Below are 18,868 nucleotides of genomic sequence, written 5' to 3' on the forward strand. Positions count from 1 at the left end.
ATTCCGGGTTCAAGTAATTCTCCCGCCTCAGCTTCCTGAGTAGCTGGGATTACAGGCGTGTGCCACCATGCCCAGCTAATTTTTGTATTTTGTATGTTAGCCATGTTGGCAAGGCTGGCCTCAACCTCCTGACCTCAAGTGATCTGCCTACCTCAACCTCCCAAAGTGCTGGGATTACAGGAGTGAGCCACCGTGCCCGAACCCCAACTTATGTTTGACTTACAATGTTTGGGCTTTATGATGGTGCAAATGTTATATGCATTCAGTAGAAATTGTACTTCAAATTTTGAATTTTGATCTTTTATTTTTATTGTTACAAAATTGGCTTTGTGTTTGATGATGTTGCCCAGTTTTTGGCTAATGAAAGAGTTCTGAGCATATTTAAGGTAGGCTAGGCTAAACTATGATGTTCGATACATTAGGTGCATTAAATTTATTTTGGACTTATGATATTCTCAACTTATGATGGGTTATTGGGCTGTTACCTCATCATCTGCCGAGGACCATCTGTATACATTTTCTTGTGAACAGTCTGGTCAGTTTCTTCTTATAGGAGCTCAAGGCAAGTCCAAGGGGCTGGACAAAAAATAGGCAGAATATGGTTTCTTCTGTGCTCCATCCCTGCTGTAGCACTCTCTTTCTTGCTCAATCTCCCAATCAAAACTCCTGCTTCCAAATGGCATGAACCCGGGAGGCAGAACTTGTAGTGAGCCGAGATCGCACCACAACACTCCAGCCTGGGCCTGGGTGACAAAGCGAGACTCCATCTGAAAAAAAACAAAAAACAAAAAAAAGAAACTCCTCCTTCCTCCCCTAGTTTGAAGCATTCAATAAATACAAACAGAAAATCAGAAAACAAGGGTAGTGGGGGATGGCAGATGAAGTGTTACCTACACTAATATTTCTCAAACTGCAAGTTGCCATTCATCAATGTATCATAAAATCAATTTGGTGCACCAAATCCACATTTTAAAAACGAATAGAGAATAAACTAGAAAACAGAATCTCAGATATTAGCACTGCATGTGGTATATTATTTTGGGAAATTTCGTTTCCATTTTACAGACATCTGTCTATCTGCACACATGTGCATATTTGTTACTGGATCATGATATAACATGCATTTGTTACTCTAGTTTGTGATTTTTAAAACGTTTGAAAGCCACTGGGCTGTTCTTTGGGCTCTGGGACTCTGCTCTGATAACCAACATTTTTCTTTCCCACGGAGATGAAAGACATAGCCCCTGTTCTTAAAGAACTGCAAGTCGTGGGGAGAAATCGACATGCAAACAGTTAAGACACAGCAAGACAAGGGCTCTGAGATGCGTAAGCACAGGGTGCTAAGGGGGAGGATGGGAAGAAAGGTGGCATTTGCTCTGGGCCTTGCAGACTGAATAGGGGTGTGTTTGGCAACCGAGAGGAAAAGGGCAGTCTAGGGAACAACGTGTACGAAGACATGAAATGACTCCTCCTCCTGGTAGCAGCCTCCTCACAGGTCTGTTCTCCGACGGAAGCCGGGACCTAAGTAAATATTTGGCTTCTGGTTTTTCATTTGCTTTCCTTGAAATCAAACAGACCGACCAAGTCATGAGCAAACAAGGACTAGGGTTATTCTGGTCCTAACTTGTAAATCTCTTTGACCGCTGACCCAGCTCCGGTTTTTTAAGGTCCTACTTTCTGGGGAAATGTTCAACAGTCTCACTTTAAGCAAACCTTTGTGATGCAGGAAGCTGCAAGTCTCTGTGTAACATCCTGGGGAAAGAGTGGAGAGAAGAAAGCTATTAAAAAGGTCGTTAACCCATTTGGTGTCATGCAGCTCAGTCTTCGTGATTCCCATCATCTGGCTGTCAAAAGTAATAAAAGATGTCCATGGTACAACTTACTGGGCTGAGCTTTAAAAGCTATAACTGCCCCCTCCAATTTTAGTCTCAGCCAACTCGGAGAATACGAGGCAACCAATAAATCTTATGGAGGCTCAGAGAACATGGAACAAACACAGGACTAAGGGACAGAAAACATGTGTGAATCTTAGCTTGATCACTTGATTGTTGTAAGAGCATCATTCCAGCTTTCTCAGGCTTGGGACCCTTCTGGAAAACAGGGATAATCATCATTTCTCAGGACTGCATTGAGATCAAGTGAGGTACCTGTGAAGGCATTTTGTAACCTGTTAAGTGACAAATATTAGATAACTCTGATAGTATTAACCCATTCTAGGACAGCCATTAAGCCACATGTTGCTGCATTCATGAACAGTTCCTTAGTAAGAAAATAAATCATTCTACCAAAAAGACATATGCACCCACATGTTCATCACAGCACTACTCACAGTAGCAAGACATGGAATCCAGTAGGTGGATTCCATCTACCTACTATCAATGGTGGATCGGATAAAGGAAATGTGGTACATTTATACCATGGAATACTATATGGCCATAAAAAATGAAATCATGTCCTTTGCACCAACATGGATGCAGCTGGAGGTCATTCTCCTCAGTGCAGTAGCCAGAAACAGAAAGCCAAATACCGCATGTTCTCATGTATAAGTGGAAGCTAAACATGGGGTCAACATGGACACAAAGATGGGAACAATAGACAGTGGGGACTACAAAAGGGGGGACGAGGGAGAGGGGCAAAGGTTGAAAAACTACCTATTGTACTGTGTTCACTACCCGGGTGATGGGTTCAATCACACCCCAAACCTCAGCATCACACGATATATCCATTTAAAAAGCCTGCACACATATCCCCTGAATCTAAAATTAAAATTGAAAGAAAAAAAAATCTTAACACTGAAAAAACTTTCTTAATGAACTGAGTATGGCCTTCAAAACCTGTCTTGCATATGCTTTCTATGCAAGTCAGCACCATAGGCACCTTGAATCCAGAGCCTTCTTCATAGTTGCTCATTCATTCAGAAGATGTTTCTTGCATCCCTGTTATGTGCTAGGCATTGGGCCTGAGATGAGGATCCTACACTGAAGATGACCCAGTCTCTGGCCTCGTGGGACTTATTTCCCTGCAAGGAAGACCAGAAAGAAATGCACTCTGACACAGCCTGAGCAGAAATGCTAGATTTTTTTTTTGGTACTCAAGTCAGCTAGGCAGGACCTTTTGCCCACCCAAATGAGACAAACCAGGCCCTTCTTACAGCTGTACCTTCTCATGTATAGATCAGCTTCACTCAAAAAAAATGTTGAGCTAGGATTGTGTGTTTAAGGAATATTATCACAAAGAAAAACACCATTGTGAGTAAAGTCACTGAAGCTTTCTGTTTCATATCTTCCAATGAAAGCAGGGATTTAAACTTTCTGAGTCTAGCCCTCTCGTCTCCCTTGCTGGCCAATTTCACACTGAAAGGAGATGCTTTCCTTGGCCTTTCAAACGCTTTCCTTGGCCCTCTGATCACCAGCAGAGGGTGCACGTGGCTCTTGTTGAAGCCCTTCATTCCTGAATTTGACCATTTACACATGAAGGAATTTGAATTGAGTTAAACCTTCCCAAACAAGACGCTTCTCTGCAGTGTCTCCTTTTTCACAGTCTACTTATGAGGCTGCTAGGAAAAGAGAAAGAGGAATTCAGCATATTTTTCTTTAACAAAAAATATGGATAATTATTTTTATGGATACACACATTTAAAATTTTCCCTTTTAGGTCTATACACAAAATGCAAATTTTAATAAACTGTAGAGAGGATCTTGGCCAGAATAGCATGAGAAATGATAACTATTAGATTATGCAGTTAACTCACCATCACCTTCTATTTGCTGTTTATTCAAAGAAGAGAAAGAAGGTTTTTGTGCTTTTTCAAACCCTAGTTTTTTAATATTTAGAAAATGAAGAAGTCTTTCTATGGCTGTGGTTGCCGGCCAAACCTCTATGCTTATCACTTTAATTTGTACTTTAATAGTGTCTGATGAATTTAGGGGAAGGGTTGAGGTTGAATTTCAAACTCTCAACAAATAATTGTGAGTTATTATTGCCTTTGTTTGGACTTCAGTATTGAAAGCCAGGAAGTAGTTTCTTTCCTGGTAGGTTATTGTCTCTCTTCCTTTCAGAGAAAAGCTTTTGAATGTTTAAACAGAAGAGGAGTTAAAGAATTGTAAACACCAGTTAGGCTGCTCTTTAGAAAGATCTGTAATAGCGACCAGGTGCAGTGGCTCACCCGTGTAATCCCAGCACTTTGGGAGGCCGTGGTGGGTGGATCATTTGAGGTCAGGTGTTGGAGACCAGCCTGACCAACATGGTGAAACCCCGTCTCTACTAAAAATACAAAAAAATTAGCTGGGTGTGGTGTTGCATGCCTGTAATCCCAGCTACTTGGGAGGCTGAGGCAGGAAAACTGCTTGAACCCAGGAGATGGAGGTTGCAGCGAGCCAAGATCACACCACTGTACTCCAGCCTGGGAGACAGAGCAAGACTCTGTCTCAAAAGGAAAAAAAAAAAAAAAGCATCAGTAATAACAACTCACTTTGAAGCCTTCCACCTAAGCGACTGGTATTTTTCTTAAGAGCAGGTATGTAAACACTTCATTTGCATGAGGAGGAGAAAGAGGTTTCTAGAAAGGGGAGGGTAAGCAGTTAGTTTATTGCTCCTTTACCTCTCGAGGGTCCATTTCTGGCCCCTTCTCACTGCTGTCTAATATTTGTTAAATGCTATAGAAATCCCAGTCGTTGGTCAGGCACAGTGGCTCAGCACTTTGGGAAGCCATGGCAGGAGGATCACTTGAATCCAGGAGTTCGAGACCAGCCTGGGCAACAGAGCAAGACCCCGTCTCTACAAAAATATTAAAAAAAAAAAAAAAAAAAGAAACCTCATTTGTTTAATATGACCTTTGCCCTTGCAGAATTTATAATCTTGCTTGTGAGTTAACATTTACAAAATTACCAATCAAATCCTTTTATTTTAGAGGTGAAGATATGGAGACTCTAAGGGGGCAAGGAGCTTTGCCTTTCTGTGCCTTAGTCTACTGTAAATTGAAAAGTTGAATTACATATCTGTGAAGTCCAGTGTTTTATGATTTATGAATTAGAGAACAATGCTTGTTAAAATAGAGTTCTAACTAAAGGACCACTTGGGTTAATCCCATCCTTTAAGATTCAAGTGAAATTGGCTCAAACCCCGTCCTTCATACAGCCCATAATTTCCTCTCGTCTTGCAGGGAACTGTCGGGGGCGGTGACTTGTATTTCTCCTGGTGACCCCTGGAGTGGAGCTTCCACTCGGTCTGTGTTCCAGTGTGTGAATCACTCACTCCTAGCATGGGCTGATTCTTCTCTGCAGCACATGACCCCTAACCAGACCCATCCTGATCCCTTCATTTGCTAAAATTCCCCTGGCCCTCAAATATATAAGTAGCAGCCTTTGCTAAAGCCTCAAGACAACAGAAGGGGTTCATGCTTAGGACCCTATCAACTTAAAATACTTGGCATCCTTGCTGTTAATCTCATGGGGAATTTCTCAGTGACTCAACTTCTTCAGTTGACCCTGGCCATGTTGCTCTGGCATCTGTCCTCCCTTCTCTGGTCCCCAGCCCACTCCTCTTGGGCTGTTTGCCTCCCCTCCTGAATTCCTGTACTGATCTCTTCATTTCACTTGCTTCTTCAAGTCGAGACCACACCCCTGGGGCTTCACTTCCTTGAAGCCTTCAAGGTGTTTTCTTTGAAAGGAACTTAAGTGCCCGTATTTAAAATTAGAAAGTTCTCCCCCTTTACCTAATCAAGGGCTCGGGCTCTGAGCTTGCTAGCCTCCAAGGCAAAGAGGAGAAGTATCGGTTACAAGCTTCAGTGTTCATCAGTGCAAAACAATGCTGTTCAATGCAGGCACGACTTTCCCCTGAAAACTCACTCACAGTTCATGATGATAGGGGCATAGTGTGTGTATCACTCTCTCCTACCTGCCTCTACTGTGCTGTACCTGGCTTCGCTCAGTTACTGATTGTAACTTCATGTTTCCCAAGTCTGAATCCTTTAGAAGAGCATTATGAAATCCTGTATGCAAAAAGCATTTATTGAGTGCCAGAAATGAGTCCGACTGTTATATAGAAAGGAACCCAAGACAGATGTGGTCCCTGACTTCCTGGAGCTCACAGTTAAGATGGGCCCAGATAAGCTCTAATATGGAATGCCAAGTAGATGCAAAAACACAGGAGAGTCGAGTCTAGTCATGAAAGGTTGGCAAAGGTGTCTTGGAGGAGGCGGTGTCTAAAATGAATAAGCTTTATCTGAGAAAAAGGGAAGAAAGCAAGTTCTAGACAGAGAGAAGAGCATGTATGGGAATGCCCAGCGGTGAGAGGGATGGTACACAGGATTGGTGACCCTCATAGATGCTGCGGTGCTACACCTGGGCCCCCTTCTCCAGGTCAGCACACCCAGCCCCCAGCTGCTCCAAGTGGAGTGTTGCTGCTCACAGCTCACAGCTCACAGCTGCTCCTTCTCAGGAGAACTGCTCTTAGCTAATCAGAGCCACCTCCTCAATAAATGTACTCAATACATGTTTTTTTTGCATACAGGATTTCACAGTGCTCTTCTAAAGGATTTAAACTTGAAAAACATCAAGTAACAGTCAGTAATTGAGCAAAGCCAAGTACAGCAGAGGCAGGTAGGTGAGAGTGATAGACACAGTAAGTTACAGGCACCGTCCCCTCCCTCACCCATAGCCATGACTGACTGATAGGGGGATTCAAAAGCGTTGTCTCCCTCCTGCACTGGGGGACATTCATCAATGCAGTTTCTGTTTCTGCACCTCTTCCCTTGTGGATCGGGCCAAGATTGGATTTTTCCTGAGACCACATCCCTGATTGGCTCCTTCTCCCTCTCTAACCAGTTCTCCCTAAAGAGCACTCCCTCAATGAATTACATGTTCCCAAATCCCTATCTTGGACTCTGGAGCAGCTGTGAGCTGTGAGTAGCAACACTCCACTTGGAACCCTGGCTGAGACAATGACAAAGGAAAAAAGTTGAGATTGAAGTTTGGACCTATGCACTAGGTCCAAATTTGAGCCCCAACCATGAACAGGTTAAGGCTTTACTAACTTAAATTACGACCATTTTCAGTGAAAATTCTTATGTGATGCATCCATTTAAATTGGATTATTAGGAATACAGTAAATTAAAGTTAACTCTGACTTACTCCATCCTCCTAAATTGTAAATAAGGACTCCAAGGCCCAATAAATCATGACATTCAGGTAAAACCTCAGTCTCTTTACAAAGAGGGAATAGTAATCCATGTTCTCTCTGCTTTATCAGTGTACAGCTAGCATAAAACGTTCCTCAAGAGACGACTGGGCACGGTGCCACATGCCTGTAGTCCCAGAAGTTTGGGAGGCTGAGGCAGGAGGATCGCTTGAGCCCAAGAGTTTGAAACCAGCCCAGGCTGTTAACAGGGTGTGACCCCATCTCTAAGAAAAAGAGAGAGAGAGAGAATCTAATGTTCTTTGACCTTCTGGGATATGAGGACAGAAATGCCCTGATTCACAACTTCCAAAATTCCAAATTCTGGAAATGCAAACTCCTCATACCAAGTAAAAATAGTCCACTCTGGTGCTGATTCACTCTCTTATGAGTCTGACTTGCATAAGTGAGTAACAAGACCAGCCACAGATGTAATAAAAAATCATGTTTCTTAACCTACAAGACCAGACGCTGAAATAAGACACTGACGTTTTCTGAGACTTAACCTGCACTAGTCAAATGTTTTCATCCCTCTCTTTAATTTCCTAGAGATCAGGGTAAATGACCTCCCATAGCGGGGCAGGATGGGAGCTGGAACTTGAAGGGTGACTAGAAATAACTCCAGTAAGACCCACTGGGAGGCAAAGAAGCAGAACGCCTCCCCACAAATGCAAGGTGCTTTTTAGTTCCTTGCTCCCAGGCAGTAAGTATAATCCATGAATTAAAGATAATTAGTGTCCTTTTAGAAAATGCAACTATAATTGTAGACATTTAAGTGTACTTTGTGCATTTGAGAAGAATTGATTGTTTCACAGTTCAAAAAAGACCCTGCCGGCTGGAGGGCAAACTCAGCACCCTTAGCAACTTTATAATCATTAGAAGAGTGGGGCTGGAGGAAACCCTGATCTCAGGGAACAGTACAGTCCCCATAGTGGAGAATGGAACATTTAACCTTTAACATAATGGAAAACTCCACTAATTCCTAGGCTAGGGGAGCTAAATGCCCAATTCTCTCGAGGTGAACTTGTTTGTTTCCCTCTGTTTGGGCTCAGAGGCACCTACTAAGTGTCAGGCACTAAGTACTAGGGAGAGAAACAGTAAGTTGGACATACGTGGTTCCTGCGCTTTCCAAGTTTATGGTCGATTGCCAAGTGCTAGGGACTGAGTGTTTGTGTCCCTCCAAATTCATATATATTCATAAATTCATAACCCTATTACCTCCCAAAGTCCCCCCTTCTAGTCCCCAATGTGATGGTGTTAGGGGGTGGGGACTTTGGGAGGTAACTGGGTTATGAAGGTGGGGCCCACATAAATGCGATTAGCGCTCTTACAAAAGGAGACACAAGAGCTTGCTCTTGTGCTCAGCTCTGTGCCATGTGAGGACATATGGGGAAGAGGGTCATCTGCAAACCAGGAAGAGGACCTTCAAGAGGCACCAGATCTGCTGGGACCTTGATCTCAGACTTCCCAGGCTCCAGAACTCTAAGAAATAAGTCTGTTGTTTAAACCACACAGTCTATGGTGTTATATTAGAGCAGCTGGAACTGACTACCACAGCAAAGATGGACAATAAAATCAAGCAAAACAATTCAGTATGAAAAGGGTCATATAGAAACACATGTAGGTATGATTTCCTGGAGAAAGCGAGTTTCAAGCTGAGAACTAGAGGATGAAGAATTAGCAAGGTGCATGTTGCAGGTAAGGGTTGGGAGAGGGGGATCTATATTCCAGACAAAATGCAACAAAGACTTGGGGACAAGAGAGAGCATGGCTCATTTGAAGACACGAAGGAAGTTCCATGTGGCTGGTCTACAGAGGCTAGTGAGGAGATGACTGGCTACAGGTGGACTAAAGAGAGAAACAAAAGCTGAATCAGAAAGACTGAAGCTGTTTGTACTTAATTCCAAGCACAATGAAAGGCCCTTGAAGGCGGTTAAGGAGAGATGTAACAAATTCTGGCCTTGAGAAACAGAGACCTCTATTGTCCTTCAGTAGTTTCAGGGAGGGAACACATAGCTTCTTTGGGTTGCTTATTCTAACGGTTAACTGAAAGAAAATGTTTTTTAAAAAACATTTTTTTAAACTTTTATTTTAGGTTCAGTGGTATATGTGCAGGTTTGTTATTTAGGTAAACCCATGTCATAGGGATTTGTTGTACAGATTATTTCATCACCTAGGTAATAAGCCTGGTACCCAATAGTTATTTTTTCTGATGTGCAGGTTTATTATTTAGGTAAACTCATGTCACAAGGATTTGTTGTACAGATTATTTTGTTACCCAGGTACTAAGCCTAGTACTAAATAGTTATTTTTTTCTGGCCAGGTACGGTGGCTTATGCCTGTAATCCCAGCACTTTGGGAGGCTGAGGCAGGTGGGTCACTTGAGGTCAAGAGTTTGAGACCAGCCTGACCAACATGGCGAAACCCTGTCTCTACTAAAAATACAAAAATTAGTTCTGTGTGGTGGCACATGCCTGTAATTCCAGCTAATTGGGAGGCTGAGGCAGGAGAATCACTTGAACCCGGGAGGCGGAGGTTGCAGTGAGCTGAAATCGCTCCATTGCACTCAGCTTGGGTTACAAGAGCAAAACTTGGTCTCTAAAGAAAAAAAAAGTTATTTTTTCTGATCCTCTCCCTCCTCCCACCCTCCACCTTCAAGTAGGCCCCAGTGTGTGTTGTTCCTCTCATTGTGTCCGTGTGTTCTCATCATTTAACTCCCACTTATAAGTGAGAACTTGCGGTATTTGGTTTTCTGTTCTTGTGTTAGCTTGCTAAGGATAATGTTCTCCAGCTCCTTCCATGTTCGTGCAAGGGATATGATCTTATTCTTTTTTATGGCTGCATAGTATTCCATGCTATATATGTACCACGTTTTCTTTATCCAATTTGTCATTGATGGGCATTTAGGTTGGTTCCCTGTCTTTGCTATTGTGAATACTGCTGCAATGAACATTCTCATGCATGTGTCTTTATGGTAGAATGATTTATATTCCTTTGGGTATATACCTAGTAATGGAATTTCTGGGTCAAGCAGTATTTCTGTTTTTAGCTCTTTGAGGAATTGCAACACTGCCTTCTGCAATGGCTGAACTAATTTACACTCCCACCAACAGTGCATAAGTGTCCCCTTTTCTTTGCAACCTCGCCAGCATCTGTTATTTTTTGACTTTATAGTAATAGCTATTCTGACTGGTGTGAGATGGTATCTCATTGTGGTTTCGACTTGCATTTCTTTAATGATCGATAACATTGAGCTTTTTTTTTTCATATGCTTGTTGGCCGCATGTCTGTCTTCTTTTGAAAAGTGTCTGTTTGTGTCCTGAAAGAAAATGTTTAACATGGACACAGAAAGGGGAGCAACACACACCAGGGCCTGTTGGGGGGTGGGAGGGTGAGGGGAGGGAACTTAGAGGATGGGTCAATAGGTGCAGCAAACCACCATGGCGCACGCATATATACCTATGTAACAAACCTCCACGTTCTGCACATGTATGCTCATTTTTTTTTTTTTAGAAGAAATGAAAAAAAGAAAATGTTTAGTTTTACCTAAGCCTTTTGCTCCCTGGCCACATTTGCTCATTCCATACTCCTGCCTGTAAGCCTTTGGTGACTCTTCGTGGCACATGGGATCAAGTTCAGACCCTTAGCATGGCGTACAGGGCCTGTCTCAATGGCCCCACCTACTTCTGCCCCTCACTCTCAGCCCTCATTCATACATGCCTGACACTTAGAATGTGTTCAGTAAATACTTGTTAAATGAAAGAACCATGGGCTGTCTTTGGGCATCTATCTCAGTGGTTGACAAATGTGCCCCCCAGGCCTTCGGGCTTTGCACATGTCACCCCTGTCCTGGATCCACCAGGAAGGTAAATGGTCAAAACCATTGTATGGGAGGAAGGATTTTCTGTTTACAGATGAAACAAGTAAGGTGTGTACTTAGCCTTGGCAAATGAATTTTTCTACTTGGACCTAACTGCCTGAGGCAGTGGCAGAGGCACTGCAGGGCCTTGGTGGAGGCTCCCCAGCAGCAGAGGGACAAGGCTGGCACCCAGAGGGGACCCAGCCCTGGCCTTGGGGTCCTTTGCCAAGTCAATTCAGAAGTCCCTCTGCTGAGAAGTCCCTGCCTCTGGCAGAGCTGATAGACCCTCCTGTGGGTTCTTTCCATGTATAATTGTTTCTTGTTATTGTGGTCATTACATTCTATAAAATAATCACAATACTGAATTAGTAAATATGGATCCGCTGCTCCTAGGAAAATTGCAGGGTCAGTTTCCTGCCAGCTTCTGGTTACATTTTCATCAACTGACCAATGCATAACTTTGTTTTCTGTTTTAAAAACACCTTATTTACTATATATTGTTATTCATTGATTTTGAACTCTTGGCCAACAGCATTATGACTTACCCTGCATGACGCTTGTCTAACACGCATATTTTCCCTCTAAGGCACATCACAGCCATCTTGTGCTTAGGAACAGAAGACGGCATTTCACTATGCTTTGGGGTCATTTTAAACAGTGAAACAACCAATCAAAAGCACAAAAATTAAAAACAAACAAACAAAAAAACATGGCACCAAACAGACCATGAAAGGGACATTTGTTTATAGTATGAGAACTGAAACAGAAAGACAGAGCATTGCCTTGTTCGACCTCAGCTGAGAATATGCGTGCTGGGCAACTCAGATGTTTCACCACTCCACATGCCCATAAGTGATCACAAACGTGATGCAAGTGTCGATTTGGAGGTTACAAATTTTAGTAAGCAGGCAGATCAGCAAATCCAGAATCCATGAATAATGAAAATTGACTGTATTTCTATTATAGCATTTATTACCCTGAATGACAGTTGGTAATTTATGTCTTCTTCCACCAGAGTCTGGTGACTACAGTGTGGGGTCCTTGAGGAGTTGGCATACAACAAGAAATAATGCCAACAGCAGATGAACATGGAGATCTTACCATGCAGTTTTCCACATGCAATTTTCTCATTCAGTGCTCACAAGAATTCTCTGAATTATGTGCTGTTATTATTACTCCTGCTTTATGGATGGGGAAACCAAGGCTTAGCAGTGATAGCATAAAACTTGCCTATAGTAACATAGCTAGTAGTGGTAGCAAGATTTTCACATAGCCTAGAAGTCCACATGCTTAATTGCTGTGTTATTCTGCCTGTGGATTTAAGCCCTTTTGGAGAAATGTCTAGGAAAAAAAAAACCACAAGACCTCAGCATAATGGACCAATCAACCACTGAGAGTGACAATTGGCCCAGCTGGTGAGAGAGGAAGGAGGAGTGGCTTCTAGGAGGAGGCAGAGTTGCTGGCAAGACCTCTTATGCATATCCCCTAGAGGACTGAATTTCCTCATTAGTTTGAAAAGGCGAATGGTCAAAGCGATTGTGAGGAAGGAGGGATTTTCTGTTTGTGGGTGAAACAAGGAAGGTTGGCATTTGGGCTTGGCAAGTGAGTTGTCCAAATTGGACCTATGTGCAGGGCATGGCAGAGGCACTGCAGAGCCTTGGCAGAGGCTCCCCAGCAGTAGAGTGACAAGGCTGGGACCCAGGGAGGACCCAGACTTGGCTTTGGAGTGTGAGGGCCTGTCAGGTAGCAGCCTGGTATCTGGTGATGTCAGGAAGAGTACCATTGTGCCTCAACCACCCAGGATCTAGAAGGTCCTGTGTAGCATGAGAGAATTCTCTATGGGGAATACACCTCAATCATCATTCCTCACATTCTTTGAGGTCAATGTTGGGTACTTGGAAAAGGCCAAAGCTCTAGCCATTGAGTTTTCTACCATTATCCTGCTGACAGTGTGCCGGGCTGCTCAACCTGGTGGAAATGGCTGTGTGCTCAGGGAATGAATGAGCATAAAAAGAAATATCACCTTAGGTACAAGGACATCCATAATTCCTCCAACCAGAGAGCTCCTTCCCGCTCCTAGGGAACTGAGAATCAAAGCCCTCTTTGTGGCCTAGATATTTTGATTCTGAATAAAACTGCACTCGGTTCTCAAAAAACACTGTCGCCATTCACATCTTGAGCTGCTTACAATCCTCACCTGAGTCCTTCAAATGGTCACAGGAGATTAGGGGAGCCAGCTTAGAATGTCTGTGGCTGGAAGGAGACTCTGGAATGTCTCCAGTGAGAGCCATTTCCATACTTCAGAGCAACTTGTCAGATCTTTCCAGAAACAGAAAGGACAACATCTCTGGAGAAGGTACGACTGCTGCCTATATACAAATTCTCTTTCTGCCAGAGGGAATGCTTGCCATTTGTCTCAACCCCCCCATGCAAGATGAATAAAGAACCAGCTCTGCACACTTTTCCCTCCTGGCCTACCTGCCTGGCATTGCTCCGATTATTTCATCTGAAAAACCAACCTCCTTCCCCACCCTCAGAACTTCTAAAGTAACTTACCCTCCCCAAGGGCCATTCCTCCACTCCCTCCATGTTCCAAGGATGCAGCTAAGGAGAATTACAGTCTTAGTACAGCCCAGCATGGTTGGTAACATTTTCACCATTTAACAAATTCTCCCTTGGCCACGATTTATATCATGCAGGTGTCATCTAATTTCTCCAAGGCCTTGTGGCCATTTGTACAACAAGAATGGATCTGGTCAAAATGATGAAGTGGCTGAAATTTGTCTCCATTAACCCCACACCACCCAGTGCTCTTCCTTCTTTAGGTACTGACTGCTTGTGAGCGGCTGCTGGCTGCTCATTCTCCTTCCTCACGCAGCAATAGGCTTCTTTTCCAATCATGGAGATTGTGTGCCTGGGACTTTCACTATTAGGAAACAGTGTATGAATATGTAACCCAAGTAAAACTAGGCTCTCTTGTGGCCAATATTACTTTCAAATGAAATAAAAATCTGAATCCAAAAGCATTGAAAGGTAACACTGGTTTTTTCTGAGGTGTCGTGTGGCAGTAATGTGTCATGTTGTACAACTCAGAGAAAGATTTCCTAAGCATTCACTTTTTAGGCCAGATGCAGTGGCTCACACCTGTAATTCCAGCACTTTGGGAGGCCAGGGTGGGAGGATTGCTTGAGCCCAGGAGTTCAAGACCAGCTGGAGCAACATACCAAGACTTTATCTCTAAAAATAAATTCACTTTTAAAATCTCTCTGCAGTCCCATTCCTCACAACAGAAGATTTTTTTTTCTCTCTTTAAAACTTTTCTTCCGCAAGTACCTGACTGTCTCTGACTCCTCATGGCCCAGCCACCCTAGACCTAACCCCTTTTCCTGTCTCTTAGATATTCTTCCCACCATAGCTCTATACTCTGCCCCATTTTTTGGCCCATTTCTCTCCATTTTTCTTTTTCAGTTTTGCATTTTATGCATTTTTCTACTTGTCTCAATAAAAGCCTGGTCATAGAGCAACAGCAAGAGAAGTTCTGAGCTGGTAAGGAAGGCAGTATGTCATGAATAAGAGAAATGAATCACAGCAATGGTGCTACCTGGCTAAGATGCTTCTTCTCTTGTGTGTGCACTTAGGAGAGGTATGCAAAATGCTTTGTCCAAGTCAAAATCCAGGGCTCCTTAGAGTTGTGCTGGTATTTCTGATAGGTGAGTGGGACAGAGATTTGTTTTTAGAAAAACCTTTTTCAGGAATGAATTAATGACATTTGCAGCAACCTGGATGGGATTGGAGGCTATTATTCTAAGTCAAGTAACTCAGGAATGGAAAACCAAACATCACATGTTCTCACTCATAAGTGGGAGCTAAGCTATGAGGATGCAAAGACATAAAAATGATACAGCGGACTTAAGGGACTCAGGGCAAAAGGGTGGGAAGGGGGTGAGGGATAAAAGACCTGAAACTGGGTTCAGTGTATACTGCTTGGGTGATGCGTGCACCAAATTCTCACAAATCACCCCTAAAGAACTTATTCATGTAACCAAATACCACTTGTTCCCCCCAAAAACTATGGAAATAAAAAATTTAGAAACAAAAACAAAAATAAAAATATTTTCCTGTGGACAGACACAGTGACTCACGCCTGTAATCCCAGCACTTTGAGAGGCCAAGGCAGGTGGATCACTTGAGGTCAGGAGTTCAAAACCAGCCTCGCCAACATGGTGAAACCCTGTCTCTACTAAAAATACAAAAATTAGCTGGGCCTAGTGGTACATGCCTGTAATTCTAGCCACTTGGGAGGCTGAGGCAGGAGAATCGCTTGTACCTGTGGGGCAGAGGTTGTAGTGAGCTGAGATTGCACCATTGCACTCCAGTCTGGGCAACAGAGCGAGACTCCATCCCCTCACCAAAAAAAAAAAAAAAAAAAAAATCCTATGCTTAAAATCATCCAGTTAGCATGTTGCTTCTAAGGTTTCAAGCTATTTTTCAAATTTGTCAGTTCAGAATCTGTCCCTTGCCTACTATTCTAGTATTACCTCCAGTTACTTGCTCACGTGTTTCCTTCACTCCTTCACTCTAACCCTAATTGATTATTAATATCTTTTTGACTGTATTATGTCATTTTATGTCATAATGCCCTCAATCTCTCCTTTCTCTATATTATGCTCTCCATACTAATTGCCAGTGACTTTCTGATTTCCCACTAGATTATAAACTCTAAGTTTCTAAGAAGACACATGATGCATAGTGAGTTCTTAAAAATATATTTTGTATGAATGAATGAATGAATGGTTATAAAAAATTACAATGTATTTCTAAATTTTGGTCAATTTGTTTGTTAGAATAATTTTGGTGAAATTTTACTACTTCAAGTAAACCAGATTACTGAATGACTTTAAAAAAAATCTAGGGATTTATGTCTTTTTTTATTTCTGGAAGTTTCTCAGTCTCTTATCCCTTGTAGTATTTTCTCTCCCCATTTTAACTATCCTCTCTATCTGGAGCAACAATTATACATATGTTGGAGCTTCTCAGTTGATCTTCTATAACTTCATTTTCATTTTTCTATGTAGTTATCTTGTTTTACAACATTCAAAGTTTATTTCTTGCCTATGCCACAGTTTGACGCAGACTGGGGGCTCTTTGGAAACGTTTCCTCTCATGGCTCAGAGATTTAACTTCCTTTCACCTTGTGATGCTACCATCATCAACCTGTGGTCTTCATGACCTCCAAAGAAGGAGATGATCACCCAGGATGTTTTGTGGCCAGAACTAAAAGCTATATGCATTACTTTCATCCATATTCCAATCACATGACCCCAATCTCATTACAAGGACATCCAGAAAATATGATTTTCTTATGTGCCCAAGAAGAGAAAATTGAATTGGTATTTACTCAGCTTCCATCAAATTTATTTAGTTTTCTTTTCCAATATGCTGATTTTCTTTTACCTTATCTTGCCTATTTAATTATATATACTAAGTTTTTTACTCAATTTTGTAATTTCAATAATTTTTAGTTCAGTTTTTATGTATGCCTTCATTAATGACTTATTGTCAGTTTATTGTAAGAATGCAATTCTACCCAGATATATGAACTAAACATTATTAGAAATAAATGGAGAGACAGACCCCTCATGCCAAAAAGGAATGCTATTTCTTTATCTCTTTGAGGATTGTAAACAAACTTGTGTTAAACACCTTGGTACGTTCTCCATTATTTCTATTTCCTTAGGTGTGATTTATTCTATTTATTGGATTTGCCAATCAGCTCTCATTATTATGTATGTCATTATGTGCTTTGTAATTTTTGTATGAAAACTGATCATGAATAGGAATTTTTTTCATGTTTTCCCCTTCCTGTTGCATGGTTTCATTGTTACCTCAGTCTGGTTGTCTGAGATGTACAGTTTTGAACCAGATCTTCAAATAAGGATTTAGGCATTTTACTCTATTATATAGCACCATTTTTGGATATAATACTTATGCACAGCAAAGGTCCAATTCCTGTTTTTATATGAGAATCATTGCTTTCTGGCCAGGTATGGTGGGCTCACACCTGTAATTCCAGCACTTTGGGAGGCTGAGGCAGGTGGGTCACCTGAGGTCAGGAGTTTAAGACAAGCCTGGCCAACATGATTAAACCCCAACTCTACTAAAACTACAAAAAAAAAAAAAAAAAGAAAAGAAAAGAAAGAAAGAAATTAGCTGGGTGTGGTGGCAGGCACCTGTAATCCCAGCTACTCAAGAGGCTGAGGCAGGAGAATTGTTTGAACCCGGGAGGCAGAGGTTACAGTGAGCCAGATCATGCCACTGCACTCCAGCCTGGGCAACAGAGTGAGACTCCATCTCAAAAAAAAAAAAAAAAAAAAAAGAATCATTGCTCTCTATTCCTCCAAGTAGAAAGATTCTGACAACTTAGAGCTGTCTTAGCCCCAGTGCACTTCTGGAGACCTTTGGCTCCGTCCCAAGTTTCAGGCAGGGAGCTGAATTCTGATTCCCATCTACCCTGAAGGAGCTCTTGGGCACTTTTCTCAGAGAATGTTTGAAGACTTAGCCTCCATACAGTCTAGCTGGTCCCAGTTTTTCTTGCACTGCATGGCTTCGGTTCTATCTCCTTGTAAAACTTTCTCCTATCGTTTCAAATAAATGTGAATTTATTAGAATTAAATGTGCCATTTTCTGTTACCCAGTACATATTACATTATAGTTATTTGCGCATAGCTCTGTCTTCTTAACTAGACTGTAAGCAATTAGAAGGTAGACACTATGCCCAATTTATCTTGCTTCCCTAGTGCCCGGCACAATGACTACAGATTAGAGGTACTCAATAGTGTCAAAACTGAATTTGAGATGTTTTAGGGCCTCTTGAGAAATCTGATTTTTATTATAACCCAGAAATGAGTCTCCAGAGATATAACATGATGTTTGTGAAAGATAATTTACAGACATAACCAACAGGCATGTATTTGGACTCTGTAAATGATGTTCTGATCTGCCTGTTTGTATGCTAACTTGTGCAAGGCCTTTTATTTGCTCTCATTTTGCTCCTTTGAAGATATAATTGCTTCTTGGTTCCATATTTCTATTGCTCATTACACTGTTCCATACCATTTCATTCTGAAAATAAAACAAAATAGGATATTTAAAATTAATGATGTGGGGCACAGCTTTTTTTTTTTTCTTTCTACCTCTAGGCAGAATTTGCAAATGGCTTGAATGCCAGCCATTCTTTTTATCGGAAGCATCTGGGTTTAATTAGGGTAAGAAAAATCACTGATTACAAGAGGAGAGACCCCCAGACCTTCTTTGCAATGGGTCACTACTATGTTTATCTATTCCTACTGCCTCCTCCTCAAACCTGGCAAGCTTATGATGGCTACTTCTGTTTAAAAGGAAATTGAAGAGTCATCCCCACTAGTTTTAGAATTTGAAGATTTCTTGTATAGGAGTTTTCACATTGGTTTCATTTTCAAGATTCAGAAAATGAGCAGTTTTTCAGATGCTATGATGTGGTAGAGCTCTAATTTATGAGCGTAGTTGAAAGTTTGTCCATTCCCCTGAGCAGCAAAACTAGGTTAAAATGAAGTTTGCAAAGACACATATGGAACCATCACAGCAGGTAATGGAACAGTCTGTGAGAGGTGTTAAAGAAATAATAATAACTAGTCCAGCATGTAAGAAGTTCAGAAATCACCACTCCATCTGAACGAGTAAAAAAACTGAACAAACTAAAAAATCAACTCATCTTAGATCCATAAGAAAAGTGAGGTCAGAGGGCAAACTTCTCCCCAAAATCAAAGGGAAAAATGAGCAAATACAGAGAATCATAAC

The sequence above is a fragment of the Pan paniscus genome, chromosome 9 (assembly GCF_029289425.2).
Source record: "Pan paniscus chromosome 9, NHGRI_mPanPan1-v2.0_pri, whole genome shotgun sequence".
Classification (NCBI taxonomy): Eukaryota; Metazoa; Chordata; class Mammalia; order Primates; family Hominidae; genus Pan; species Pan paniscus.